This window comes from Talpa occidentalis, unplaced genomic scaffold (genome assembly GCF_014898055.3).
Source record: "Talpa occidentalis isolate TD23 unplaced genomic scaffold, MPIMG_talOcc4v2.1 talOcc4.13, whole genome shotgun sequence".
Lineage (NCBI taxonomy): Eukaryota > Metazoa > Chordata > Mammalia > Eulipotyphla > Talpidae > Talpa > Talpa occidentalis.
Genome location: NW_023601322.1, coordinates 45,297,386 through 45,312,581, shown reverse-complemented (window position 1 = coordinate 45,312,581; position 15,196 = coordinate 45,297,386). Strand labels below are relative to the sequence as shown.

Below are 15,196 nucleotides of genomic sequence, written 5' to 3'. Positions count from 1 at the left end.
CCTCTATACTGCTTTCCCTGATTTCTGCACTAATTTACATTCCTATTAACAATGCATAACACTTCCCTTTTCTTCACATCCTCACCAATATTTATCTCTTAATGTTTGATAATAGCTAGTCTAATAATAGGTGCGAGGTGATATCTTATTGTGCTTTTAATTTGCATTTCTCTGATGATTAGTGATGTTGAACATATTTTCATGTACCTGCTGGCTATTTGGATGCCTTTTTTTTTTTTTAGCAATATTTTGATCCTCTGCCCATTTTAAGATCAGATGGGGGGTTAATTGCTATTGATTATATGAGTTCCTTAATGTATTTTGGATATTAATTCCTTATAAGATAGGAGTGAGTATTATCCTTAGTATTTTCAGCTTCAAGTTTTCTTTTTATGGTGTGTTTTATGATTTCTATCTCCTTGATAAACCTTTTATTTTGTTCATTGACTTGTTTTTTTTTTTTTTTTTTTAGATTTATTTATTTATTTATACAAGCACTGGGTACAGTCAGAAGCGCGGGAGGGTGAAAGGATTCACCAGAGCCAGAGCAGGGAACAGAACAGGCAGACCGACGAAATACACTGCTGAGGGGAGCAGTGGGCGGCAGGAGAGGTCTGCGCGCCATGTGGGACCCTCCTCTGGTGGCCGGGGAGCAGCCGGGGATCGAACCGGCTCTGCAGAGGCTGCGGGCAGCTTCGCAACCCATCGCTCAACTGCTGCGCCACCGGGGAGGCCCTCATTGACTTCTTGATTTCATTGAACAATCTTACTTTGCTTCCTATTGCTCAATGAGCTTCCTTTAAATAGTTATTTTGAATTCTTTATCAGGTAAATCACAGACTTCCATGTCTTTGGGTTTACTTACTGGAAAAGTATTTTGGTCCTTTGATGGTGTCATGTTACCTATAATTTTAATGTGCTTTACATAGCTGTCATTACATTGAAGTAGCAATCACCACTGCAGTCTTTTCTGATTGACTTTATCTTCCCCAAATACAAATATTTTTGATGGAAACAGGAAACACCTTATTCATATTAGAGTATTCCACAAAATATTGTTTCTGATGAGGAAAAGCTATTAAAAGCAAGGGAAGAGCAGTAGTAAAATTTACTCTTCTTACCATATACTCTATTCCTAGAAGCATTTAGCTGAAGAACATTATTGGGTAGCCTCCTAAAGATTCAGTATGGTGCAATAAGAGACAAAATTGTATGAGATTGGACATTATCCTATTTTATATGCCTTGAGATAGTACCCAATATATGATGCCAAATTCTGTAATTGTCATAATAAATGGGTCAGCAAATGATGAGGAGTGACTTCTCTCACTCTTAAACCTGATAAATTATTCCCAGAATTTCTGCTTCAAATTTCTACACATTTGACTTCTGCTGGTAATGGTTTTAGGTCCCAAGGGAAGAATGTTTCCACCACTAGACATGTAAAGGATATATTGGAAGCTGAGACTACCATCTGGTCATTTCAGGGTCCTCACTTGACTGTACTAGTTGGGAAATGTGATTCTGCTTACCATGAAAATGGAAGGAATATTTCTGTTATGAAATGGCATCAGGTAATGTCTGGAAGTGAGAAGATTTTTCTGGAGTACCTCGTACTACTTCCCTATTCATTAATAGAGGTTAACAGAAAACTATTACAACCCAACAATGACAGAACCATTAAAAACTCAGGCCCTTCAGAAATAAACTTCAGATTACTCCATCAAATAAGCATTCCCAATTATCTTAGGTGCTGGCTGGGAGCCCAGGAACCATGGAATTGGAAGGTGGAAAAATGAAGTTATAAGTATAAACTATAGCCTTGCATCCAGTAATAGAAATGAGGATTGTAGCAGCTAGGCAAATGCATGTAGTGCATTAATTTACATTTTTAAATTTTTTTTTTCCATCATCTTCCTTAACTTTATTACTTGGTATAAAGAACTTTCATAGTTGTTAACTTTATAATTTAGTCATTGCATTATAAAATATTCAGGTTGGACTGTAAATAAGCTAGCTAGAAAAATAATTAACAACACCCAGAGAAAGATATGTAATGGGTGGGATTTTATGTCACTCCTCATGGGATATAGGCAATGTCTTAGTCTGCTCAGGCTGCTATAACAAAACAAATACTACAGGCTTGGTAATTTAACCAACAAACGTTTATTTTATCATGGATCTGGAGGCTAAATTTCATCATCAAGTGCCAGAAAATCGATCTCTGATGAAAGCTCTCTTCCTGGTTTATAGATAGCTGTTTGTCACTCTGTTCTCAAATGGCCTTTCCTCTGTACAGGCAAAGCGGGCAGGGGAGATGGACTGGGGGGAAAGAGAGACAGACAGAGATTCCTCTTCTTTTTTTTATTTATTTTATGCATACAAGAGCTCTGGGGTACAGGCCAGAGGTGTGGGGGTGGGGGCGGGGGTGAGAGGATTCACCAGAGACAGAGTGGGAACAAAACAGGCAGACTGACTGAAGTACACTGCCAAGGGGAGCAGCAGGCAAGACAGGAATGGTCTGCTGTACCATGTGGGTAGCTCCCTGGCCGGGGGATCAAACTCATTCTGCAGAGGCTGTGGATAGCTTCATAGTGCTGTGCTCAACCCCTTGCACCATCAGGGAGGCCCAAGATGCCTCTTCTTATAAGGACACCAGTTCTATTGCATTAAGGCCCCACTCTTATGACTTCATTTAATTTTCATTATCTCATAAATACCCTCTCTCCACATACAGCACTCTGGGGGTTGACCTTTCAACATGACCTTTCAACATGAATTTTGAGGGAATTTGAGGGGATACAATTCAGTGAATTGCTGGTGAGAATATTTTCATTCATACAAAAAGATCTATTAGGAAAAAGAATGAATTATTGTTGTTCTGGGGAAGTTGTAATAAAAGCAAGTAATATGGATAGTCAATACTTCTAAAAAACACAGAAGAAGAAGAATAAAAAACATAAAAATCCTAAACAAAAAAGTTTAAAAATCAAATCCAAGTTATGTAAAAATGGTAATTCACTCCAAATCAATTGGTTTTAGTCCAAGAACACAGGTTGTTTTAACATTCAAAAGTAATAACAATTCATTTCATTTTATAATAAAGGGGAAAAACATATAGTCATAGGAAAATATACAGGGAAATGTATCCAGGGTCAATACTTTCTGCAAACTACTAGCAGAAAAGAACTTCTTTAATAAAATAAAGAGTACCAGGGCCTCCCCGGTGGCGCAGCGGTTGAGCGCTGAGTTGCGAAGCTGCCTGCAGCCTCTGCAGCCGGTTCGATCCCCGCTGCTCCCCGGCCACCGGAGGAGGGTCCCACATGGTGCGCAGACCTCTCCTGCTGCCCGCTGCTCCCCTCAGCAGTGTACTTCTGTCCTTCTGCCTGCTCTGCTCCCCGCTCTGGCTCTGGTGAATTCTCTCACCCTCCCGCGCTTCTGACTGTACCCAGTGCATGTATAAACCAAACAAACAAACAAATAATAAATAAATAAATAAGACATGCCTCTAGAAAATTAAAAAAAAAAAAAAAAATAAAGAGTACCAGCAGCAACTTTCCTGCCTACCTGTGCCTGTGTTGGTGTTCGTTGTTGCCAGCATCTAACCGCTGCAAAGCAGCAGCAGCAGCAGCAGCCTCCTGCCCACCTGCGACCATGCAGGTGCTTCTCTTCACTGACCTTCTCCTTTTGCAAAGCAGCAGAGGCAGCTGTCTTCCCAAGACTACCCGCCTGTGCCTATGCAGGCCTCCCTTTTAGCAAACCCATCTCTTGCAGGGCTTGTGTCTATACAAGTGTACTTTACTGTCCTCTCCCTTTTTATATAAACCTGCCTTTTGGATATAACAAAAAAAAAATTTTAAAAATAAAGAGTACCAACAATCCTATAGCAAACACCATACTTCACAGTAAAAGAACTCTATCCTTCTAAGATAGGGAAACAGACAAGGAGCCACCCTAACCACTTAAAATTAACATTGTAAAGTATTCTAGCCAGTATGGTAATGCAACAAACAAATAAATGAAATAAAGAAAAGGTACAATGATTAGGAAAGAAAACAAAAGTTATTTGCAGCTGACATAATAATGCATGCCAAAAATCCAAAATGATAAACAGATAAACTATTCGAATTTAGCAAAATCATCAGGAACTCAAATGTATTACTTCACACCTCAATAAACATTAGAAGATATGATTTAAGAAAACTAATTCAGGGCCTCCCTGCTGGCACAGAGGTTAAGACGCAACCTATGAAGCTGTCCGCAGCCCCTGCAGCATGAGTTCTATCCCCGGCTAGGGAGCAACCCACATGGCCCAGCGGACCTCTCCTGTCTCGCCCGCTGCTCCCCTCAGTAGTGTATTCTCGTCGATCTGCCTGTTCTGTTCCCCACTCTGTCCCTGGTGAATCCGCTCACCCCCCGAACCTCTGGCCTGTACCCCAGTGCTTGTATGCATAAATAAATAAATCTTAAAAAAAAAAAAAAAACCTAATTCAAAATAGCATCAAATACATCAATTTTTTAGGGATAAGTCAAATGAAAAATGTGCAAAGCTATTTCACTTATCTAAAGAAAAGTTATTGACACCTAAATAAATAATTAAAGACTTGGATTAATAGATTTCAGACTTGGACTTCAAATTAAAAATTAAAGTTAAGGAAGTCCGGTCTCTCCAATATAATCTCAATAAATAATGCTAGCTTATTTCCTTTGTATGAAAATTTTAACCTAATTCTAAATTTTATTTGGAAATGCAAGATGCCAAAAATTTTGAGGATAATGTTGAAGAAAAATAACAGGAAGATTTTTCTCTAGTTGATAACGACATTTCTTACAAAACTACAGCATTTTGTTTTTCTGCCACGATGGCCAAATATACCAAAGGGATAGGGCAGAGAATCTTCAACCAGTCCTATTCTTGTATGGATGACAGATAATTGACTTATTAAAAACATGTACATGTGTAGGAATGAACTTGGATTTAGAATACATAATTTTATTTTTAATAAGCATGAGTTTTGAAGTAGAGAGATCTATGTTTAAATCACAAAACTATAATTATTAGTATCTTTCATGGAGGATAGTTTCTTAATGTTTCTCAGCTCATCTCCTCATCTTCCTTACTGACCAGGAAGATTGTAATACAAGTAAATGCATTAGCATTAATGCCTGAAATAAAGTATTTATCTAATATTGCCAGTTATTATGTTGCCAGTTATTATGTTGCCCAAAATTATATAATTGTTCAGTGCTGAAATCCTAACTTTCACAAAGATTGCTATGTCCTTTATGTAATGCTTTCTGTAAGCCCACAGCCCTGAAGACACAGTAGAAATAGTATATAGAAAGTTTGTGTATGGTGTAGCTTGAAATGTAAGCTTTCTTATTTTACCATTGACTTGTTGATTTAAACATTATTTTCATCACCTCAAACTTATTTGTAAAGTCAATTGTCTCCCCAAATTAGAATATATAATTTTAAATCTTAACAAGTCAATTTTTAAGAAGGAAAAATGGAGAAGATGGCCTCCCTGGTGGCACAAGGGGTTAAGTCACAGCACTATGATCAAACACGAGTTTGATCCCGGGCCAGGGAGTTAACCTACATGGCACAGCAGACCTCTCCTGTCACGCACTGCTCCCCTCAGCAGTGTATTTTAGTCAATCTGCCTGGTCTGCTCCCTACTCTGTCTGTGGTGAATCCTCTCAACCCCGGTACCTGTGGCCTGTAGCTCAGTTCTTGTAGGCATAAATAAATAAATCTTTAAAAAAAGAAAAAAAAGAAAAATGGAGAGAGCATTTGAATGGGCACTCCATGAAAGAGTCTACCCAAATGGCCAACAGATAATGTGAAAATATTGAATACAATTAATAAATAGGAAAATACAAATTAAAACTATCATATACTATACATTATATATACATATCAGAAAGGATAATTTTTTAATTAGAAAAAAAGGAGAAAACATTAGCAAGAATACAAATTGGAATGCTCTTTAACTACTAGAAGTAGGATAACATAGTTTTAACTTTCAAAATATCTTCAGCAAAATTTTTTTTAATTTGGAAATTCACATCCATTATGTCCTGCTATAGGGGAACTGCTACCATCAAATTGTGCAGTGGGGGTTAATTGGGCCCTAGGATAGCAGAGCCAAGTGATGCTCTTATTTACCAAAGGCAAGATAGGCATGGTCACCTCAAGGGACAACAGAGTCATGGCAGAATCACAATGGACTGATTCAAGAGACCTAAGGATTGACTAATTTATCATGACATTCCTAGAAGAGAAAGAGATAGGAAGTACTCCAGTCTTACTTGATCTATATAAGCAGAAGAGTTCTGGGCCAAGTAATCAAAACTCTAACAAGAATCATCCATAAATCAAACCCAAGTTTTCTCTCTTTGTGTCATCTGATTGTAGGAAATGAGTCATGAAGCCAAGAGAGGTGAGCCAAGGTGGGGAGACTATGGCATTTGGGTCACTTCTACATGTAACTTACATGTGCCCTCAAGAACTGCTTGAGACCAATCTCAACTCGAGACCATTTCAAGTTGGTGACGTGGTGCTGCTTTGCACACCTTGCTTTATGGCTTGGTTGTTCAAACAATGCCCAGTTCATGATGGGTAGTGCAGGTCACAAGATCACTTAGTGGCCCATGATTAAGTGTTCAGTTGCAACTGGTACTGCAGCTGCAATTAAAGTTGATGCCTGGTTAAGCTTGTAATAATCCACTGCCATTCTCCAAGATCCATCTGTTTCTTGCACAGGCCGAAAATATGAGTTGAGTGGGGTATGGTGAGAATCTCTACCTCTGCATCCTTCAAATCCTTGATAATGGCACAAATCTCTACAATATTTCTTCCAGGTATGTAGCTTTTAGTTTACTATTTTCCTAAGTAGAGACATTTCTAGTAGTTTCAACTTGTCTTTTCCTACTATATTGCCCTCATTTCACAGCTCAGGAGACCAAAGTGGGAATTGTAAAACTTGTTGAAATGTCATTGCAATTATGCATTCTGGAGTTGGGGAAAAGCCATCGGATGGTCACTCAACCTCTGATTGGTGGATCACACTGATATTTTGGGTCTCCTGGAACTAGTGTCAGATCAGAGCCTGTTCTCAATAATCCCTGAAAATTCTGATGATTTCCTTTTCCCCTGTGCACAGTCACCTTGGCAAAAGGTAACAAGTCTCTTTGGGGAAAGAATAACTTAAAGATTAACAGTATAAAATTTGGCAGTGTAATGGAGTCTTCCTCAAAGTGATCCTTCAGTCTAGGTTTTATGAGTCTACAAACTGGTTCACTGGGAATTGATTGAGTGATCCTGTCTCTGTCTTTACTTGGAGATGATGAATGCTTTAGAGAAATAAGTATGGGTGCCATGTTGACAAGTGGTGGGCTGTGGTATTTATTTTTATATGTCAACTTGGCAAGACGTAGTACCCTGTTTGTAGACAAATAGCAGTCTTGAAGTTGCTATGAGTGTATTTTTTGAGACATGACTAGCTTATAAATCAAAAGGCCTTGAGTAAAGCCAATTATTCTCCCAATGTGGGTGGACTTCACCCAGTCAGTGAAAGCCTTAAGAGAAAAAACTGAGGTCTTTGAGGGGCAAATAATCCTGCCTTCGGACTGCCTTTGCACTCAGGTCTGCAGTGTCAACTTTTTCAGGCTGTTGAAGCCCGCCCAGTTTGCCTTGGTGATTTCAGACTTGCCAGCCCACAATCATGTATGCCAATTCTTTAAAATCTTTAGATAGATAGATAGATAGATAGATAGATAGATAGATAGATAGATAGATAGACATATGGATAGATGATAGATAAGAAGGGAGGGAGATAAATAGGTAGATATATAGATATAGCAATATCCTATTGGTTGTTTCTTGGGAGACCTGTAACTTCAGTCATAGTCATTGGAGAAACACAAATTAAAACCACAGTGAGATACAATTTGGATGACAATAATAATAATAATATTAATAAATAAAAAGATGGGTAATAGCAAATGTTAGCAAGGATATAGAAAGAATGGAACCCTCATACATTGCTTGTGAGAATGTTCAGCAGCCTTCAAAAACAGTTTGGTAGTTCCTTAAAATGTTAAACATAAATTACTATATGGCCTAGAGATTTTACTCTTAGTTATACAATCAAAACCAATGACATCATGTCTCTTCATACCCCCCCAAAAAAAAACCTGTACATGAACATTCATAGCAGTGTTACTCATAATAACCAAACTGTGCGAACAATCCAGTGTCCATCAACTGATGGAATAATAAAATACAGCATCTCTTTACAACGAAGTGTGTGAAAAATACTGATATATGTAATATGGATGATCTTGATAATTTTGTGCTAAGTAAAAAAAGCCAGTCACAAAAGACCACATATTTTAGGATTCTATTTATGTAAAGAGTGAGAATAGACAAATCCACAGAGAAAGAAAGTTAGATTAGTTATTGCCTAGTGCTGGATATTCTGTATGTCTTGATTATGGTGGTGGGTTCATGGTTGTGAATGTTTATCAGGAATTTTAAAACTCAATACAAAAAATTGTGAATTTTATACTATTATAAATTATACCTTAGTAAATATGAGTTTCTAAAAGAGACTACTATGCACTTCCACCTTTACTGCTAAAGATTTATGTTGGGAAAATTTTAAGATGTGCAGATAAAGTTATATTCACAATATTTACTACATTATTTATAACAAAAAATGAAATAAATTAAATGCTTAACAATAGAGGAATGGTGAAATAAGTAAGAAATATTTTGTAGCTGTTAAAATAATCTTGAATAATATTTTTAAAACATGGTATAAAAAATTGAAGCCAACTAGCAGGTTTCTTTATTTTAAAAAATGTATGAACTTCATGATATACAAAATAATAAATTAATATACTGTCATTTCCTGTGTTCCCACCTACTCACATAACAAATACAGGTAGATACTCCCCTTTTTATAGATGAGGAAACTAAGGATTGGAGATCATAAATAATTTCCCTAAAGTCATACACCTAAACATCAACAGGGCAAAGATTTGGACTATTTTATTCCAAAACCCATAAAAAAGAAACAAGATTGGAAAGAAACAGACTGAAATATTACCAGTGATTGAATCTGTGTGATGGACTATTTTCTGCTCCTTTTCAACTTCCATATTTAAATAGTAATAATAAGTATGAAATTTGACAAGCAAGAACAATTCCTATAAACCAAAATTAAAAGTGAAAACTTTCACTTCTGGTAATTTAAAAGATATAATCATATACGTGCAGAATGACATATGTGTGATTTTTTTTAATTGCTGCATTGTTCAAAAGAACAAAATGTTGGTGTTTTTATCTATTGTTGACTTTTCATATAAATAAAATCATAAATCCTTGAGGAATAATTGAGAGTTTTATTTAAAGAGATTATTGAATCCTAGGCAACTATAAAGAATGCAAACACTGTGTTAATATCAGATCATCTTTAAGATATATTATTAAGCAAAATAGGAAGGGACAGAACAAGTGTGTCTAATATGCTGTCATTTGTGGGCTTTTAGGAGAAGAGGGATATGAGTACTTTATATGCATAGAATTTTTCTGAAAGAATGTACTTGAAATTAGTGTCAGAGGATGCCTTTGGGAGGAGAATAAGGGAACATCTGTGGAACAAAGATGTTTTTCATTATATATTTTAACTGCTATGTTTATCATAGTTTAACCACTAAAAAGTAGAAACTTAAGGGCCTCCCTGGTGGCACAAGGGGTTAAGACGCAACTGATGAAGCTATCCATAGCCACTGCAGCAAGAGTTTGATCCCTGGCCAGGGAGGTACCCACATGGCACAGCAGACCTCTCCTGTCTCGCCCACTGCTCCCCTCAGCAGTGTGTTTCAGTCAATCTGCTGTTCTGTTCCCCACTCTGTCTCTGGTGAATCCTCTCACCCTCCACAACTCTGGCCTGTACCCCAGTTCTTGTATGCATAAATAAATAAGTCTTTAAAAAATAAATAAATAAAAAGTAAAAAAAACTAATAGCAAAAACTAGTAACAATGGAAAATATTCTGAAATTTGAAGATTAAAACCAAACTCAAGTCCAAGTCTTACTTGAATATCTTTTTTTTGTTTGTTTGTTTTATTTATTTATGTGTACAAGAACTGGGGTGTAGGCCAGAGGTGCAGGATGGGGTGAGAGGATTCACCAGAGACAGAGTGGGGAACAGAACAGGCAGAAGGACTGAAATACACGCTGAGGGGAGTAGTGGGTGAGTTAGGAGAAGTCTGCTGTGCCATGCGGCTTGCTCCCTGACTAGTGATCGAAATGTGCTGCAGAAGCTGCCTATTGCTTCATGGTGCTGAAACGTAACTAATTGTGCCACCAGGGAGGCCCACTTGAATATCTTAATCTAAATATCTCCATGCATCTCTTCTGCCTCACCTAATAAGTGGTGGAGCTAAGTGTCCAGGTAAAGCCATAGAACAGAGAGGCAAAAGGAGATAGGGAGAGAACAGGGGAAGAGACACACACGGGAAAGACAAGAGGTGGACATGTGGAGAAGCACTTGTGCACACCAGGCACTTGGCGGTCCTGGAAGGAAACATGAGGAGCTAAGACACGTAGAGACACTGGAAAGAGACACATCGGTGAGAGACATGGGGAAGCTGAGTATGGCAGCCTTTAGCTTGATTTGCACTTTGACTTCGTTGCTTTCATCCCAGAATTGCCAGCCCTCTTCTGCCCCTTTCCTATGGTTCCCTGCCAGGAATTGCCTTAGACCTGCGGCAAGTTTTTGGGCCTCAGCGGCCTTGCTTTGGGTCAACCCTCTTTGGCTGGGCATTTACCCATGAGGGGATGGCTCACTTTGGGTGAGTTATTGGAAAAATATTGAAAAATATTTTTGAAAAATTTTGAAAAATTATTGAAAAATTCTTTTCTCTCTATGTACCCTAATTCTATTAATGTTCTTTCACACTAAATATGTTTTGTCTTTGTGCACGCAAATGGCCAGGTCCCTTTAAGTCATACAAGTTTGGGGGTCCTGATGTACCCCCCAATCTGCATGCTTGCAGACTCTAATTTTGAGTGAAATAATAACTGACCTTAACTGGATTCTTATCAATATTACCTACCAACTTGAAAAAAGGACCTACTTCTAATTCAAGGAATATTAAGCCTACAATTCCAGAAGTGTTTCCTTTAAAAACATTCTTAGAGGGCCTCCCCGGTGGCGAAGCAGGTTGAGCTTGGCACTGTGAAGCTGTCCACAGCCTCTGCAGCACGGGTTCGATTCCCGGCCAGCCAGGGAGATACCCACATGGCGCAGCAGACCTCTCCTGTCTCGCCCGCTGCTCCCGTCAGCAGTGCTTTTGGTCCGTCTGCCTGTTCTGCTCCCTGCTCTGTCTCTGGTGAATCCTCTCACCCTCCTGCACCTCTGGCCTGTACCCCAGCTCTTGTATAAATAAATAAAATATTTTTTTAATAATTTTTAAAAAACTTAAAAAATTAAAAAATAAAAACATTCTTAGGAGATACACACAAGTTTGACAATGAAGAATTACATTTGGGGCCTCCCTGGTGGCGCAACGGTTGAGCGCTGGGTTGTGAAGCTGCCCTCAGCGTCTGCAGTGCCGGTTCGATCCCCAGCTGCTCGCCGGCTACCGGAGGAGGGTCCCACATGGCGCGCAGAACTCTCCTGCTGCCTGCTGCTCCCCTCAGCAGTGTACCTCGATCCTTCTGCCTGTTCTGCTCCCCGCTCTGGCTCTGGTGAATTCTCTCACCCTCCCATGCTTCTGACTGTACCCAGTGCTTGTATAAATAAATAAAATAAATATATAAAAATAATAAAAAAAACACTCATTAAAAAGAATTACATTTGCATACCTGTTTTATGCATTGCTTAATATAAAATCCTAGTCAAGAAGAACGCAAAAATGAGTAGCTCCACTAGTGAACCCAGGGCAATCCAATTTAATTTGGTTACTGCTATTTAACTTGCTCTTTAACAATTTAACTTGTTTCATACCATAGAAAAAGTTAAAATAACCTCAATAAATGAGAAAAAGTATGAAAGTGAATTGGATGCTGTCATGTCAATATTAATTAGCATTTATTAGATTGTATTATGCTAATGATAGCAGCTAGCTAATGAAAAAGCTTTCTGTGAATGCCCTGTTCTTCACATCTGTGAACCAGATTGCAGAAAACTGATTTTGTTCAGAGTGGTGGTGTCTTTTCTCCTCCCAGGAAACAAATGCTTCCGGCAGGTGTGGGTGTCGCCAGACAAAATTGAACTTCTTCCCACTTTCCTCTTCACCACAAGATTTTACTACCCAAGACACGGAAAGAAATTGAATCCAACTGAGAATTCTGCTTCTCAAGAGTCTTTGTGCTAATCATTTTGAAACTATACTCTAGAAATGGTTCTCACATAACAAAAGCACTTAGAAAGAGCCTGCCATCTAGTTCTATGGCTTATAGGGGACAATCAGCTAAAGCAGTGCTTTTCTTAATGAGATGCCAAGAACAAAAAGGAGTATTTTGCCACCAGGCCCTTAAGACTATTCCTCTCTCTACTCACTCTGCTTTATGAAGTATTCCTGTTCCACAGCCATGCACTCTATAATGATTAATATTTCATTCACCCATTCCTAGTGGCTTAGCTTCTCATGTACTAGGTCATTGACCTTTTTAAATTTAAACTTCCTGGAAAATTCTACTTCCAAAAATACAAAGGTGCATAGGCTTCTTCCAGTTAGCGCAATAATACAAAAAGGAAAAAACCCTAAGAAACTCTGCTCCCCCCTCATTTATCCCACCCACCTGCCTTTGGGAACACAGTATATATACAGGAAGGGTATTTTTAATAGCATGAGAATATTAGTCTCTTATCTTTCTTACTTTGAAATTCATAGTGCATATTCATCCAGAGCAATGAAAATGGAAATTATTTACTTTTAAAATAACAGCTTTATCAGTCATTATTTGCTGTTTACTTGACAGCCGTTCTCTCCTTCTTCCCTGCAAACATAACCCTGATTTTTTTGTTTTTTTATATATTTTTACATAATTTTTTATTTTTGCACAATGTGTTCATTTTCGTCATGGTTATAGTCCCCATACAATTTCCACCCCCCTTGTTTTCATCCTACTCCTTTCTCCCTATTCCTCCCCTCCATTGTGTCTCTAGTTTATGATTGCTTGTTGATTTTGATTTTTACTTTATTATAATTAGTATTTTTCCTGGCCCCTTATTTAGGTTTTCTAAATTCCTGCTGTGAGTGAGACCATCCGGTATTTTTCTTTTTCTTTCTGACTTATTTCACTGAGCATAATCCCTTCCAGCTCCATCCATGTTGCCGCAAATTGCATGAGTTTATCTTTTTTGATTGCTGAGTAATATTCCATTGTGTATATGTACCACATCTTCTTGATCCAGTCATCTATTTTTGGGCATTTGGGTTGTTTCCAAAGCTTAGCTATTGTAAATAGTGCTGCTATAAACATAGAGGGGCAGGTGCCCTTTTGAATTAGTGTTTCTGTGTCCTTTGGATAAAGACCCAGGAGTGGGATTGCTGGATCATATGGTAGACCCATCTTTAGCAGGTTGAGAAATCTCCACACAGCTTTCCATAGTGGTTGGACCAGTTTGCTGTCCCACCAGCAGTGCAGGAGAGTTCCTTTTTCTCCACAACCTCGCCAACATTCATTGTTGCTAGTTTTTTTAATATGTGCCATTCTCACTGGTGTAAGATGGTATCTCATTGTAGTTTTCATTTGCATTTCCCTGATTACAAGTGATGTTGAACATTTTTTCATAGGTCTGTTGGCCATTTGCATTTCCTCCTTGGAGAAGTTTCTTTTTAGCTTTTTTTTTTTTTTAAGATTTATTTATTTATTTTTTATACACTAACTGGGGTACAGACCAGAAGCGCAGGAGGGTGAGAGGATTCACCAGAGACAGAGAGGGGAACAGAACAGGCAGACTGACGAAATACACTGCTGAGGGGAGCAGCAGGGGAGAGAGGAGAGGTCTGCCCCACCATGTGGGACCCTCGTGGGCCCGCCAGGATCAAACCAGCTCTGCACAGGCTGCGGACAGCTTCACAGTGCGGCACTCAACCGCCTGGGCCACCAGGGAGGCCCATCATCTGCCCATTTTTGACTGGATTATTTACTTTGTTGAGTCTCATCAGCTCTTTGAAGATTTTTGTGATCAGTCCTTTATCATTAGTGTTGTATACAAAAATTTTCTCCTAATCGGTGGGGTTTTTCTTTGTTTTGGTTATTGTCTCTTTTGCTGTGCAGAAGCTCTTTAATTTGATGTAGTCCCAGCTGTTTATCTTTGCGTTCACTATCACTGCTTTGGATAATGTGTCTTTACAGATGTTTTTGAGGTGTATGTCATGTAGTGTTTCACCTATATTTCCTTCTATATATTTTATGGTTTCAGGTCTTATGTCTAGTTCTTTAATCCATTTTGAGTTGGTTTTTGTGTATGGTGTGAGGTAGTAGTCAAGCTTCATTTTTTTGCATGTAGTGACCCAGTTTTCCCAGCACCATTTATTGAACAAACTTTCTTTGTTCCATTGCATATTCTTTGCTCCTTTGTCAAAGATTAGTTTCCAGTAAATCTGTGGGTTTATTTCTGGATTTTCTAATCAGTTCCATTGGTCCGTGTGTCTTTTCTTGTTCCAATACCATGCAGTTTTGATTATTATGGCTTTGTAGTATAGCTTGAAGTCTGGGAGTATGATACCTCCATTTCTTTCCTTTTTTTTTTTTTTTTTAGGAGAGCTTTGGCTATTTGGGAAGAACCCTGATTTTATTCTTAATTTTCTATATTAAATGAATGAAAGTATAGTAAGGTAAGTTCAGCCTGCCCCAGTTCCAAGGAACCATGATTGACTCCATTCTGTTTTAACTATTTGTTTCTATACAATTTTTATTAAAATAAAATATTAATACAGAAAAATATATAAACACCGACATAGAATTATCATTAAGCAATATGCTAATATAAACATCACCCAAATTAAAACGTGAAATATTACCTGCTTTTCAGAAGCCTACCTCATGCCCCATCTTATGCATTAGCCTGCCCCAAGGTAGGCAGCATTTTAAGTCTACCACCATAGATTAGATTGGCTACCTTTTTGAATATTATATAAATTGAAAAATACAGTATATGTTCTTT

At 38.2% G+C, this 15,196-nt stretch overlaps 1 long non-coding RNA gene across 1 annotated transcript in view; it reads left to right on the top strand.

Annotated features, from left to right (window-relative positions):
• The window catches only part of LOC129145603 (uncharacterized), a 34,355-nt gene extending 22,060 nt beyond the window's left edge, over positions 1–12,295 (top strand). Inside the window, exons 2-3 of the long non-coding RNA XR_008551393.1 lie at positions 6,770–6,867; positions 12,247–12,295. This is a non-coding gene — a long non-coding RNA (uncharacterized LOC129145603). The remainder of the gene's footprint in view (positions 1–6,769; positions 6,868–12,246) is intronic.
• Positions 12,296–15,196: the final 2,901 nt, after the last annotated feature.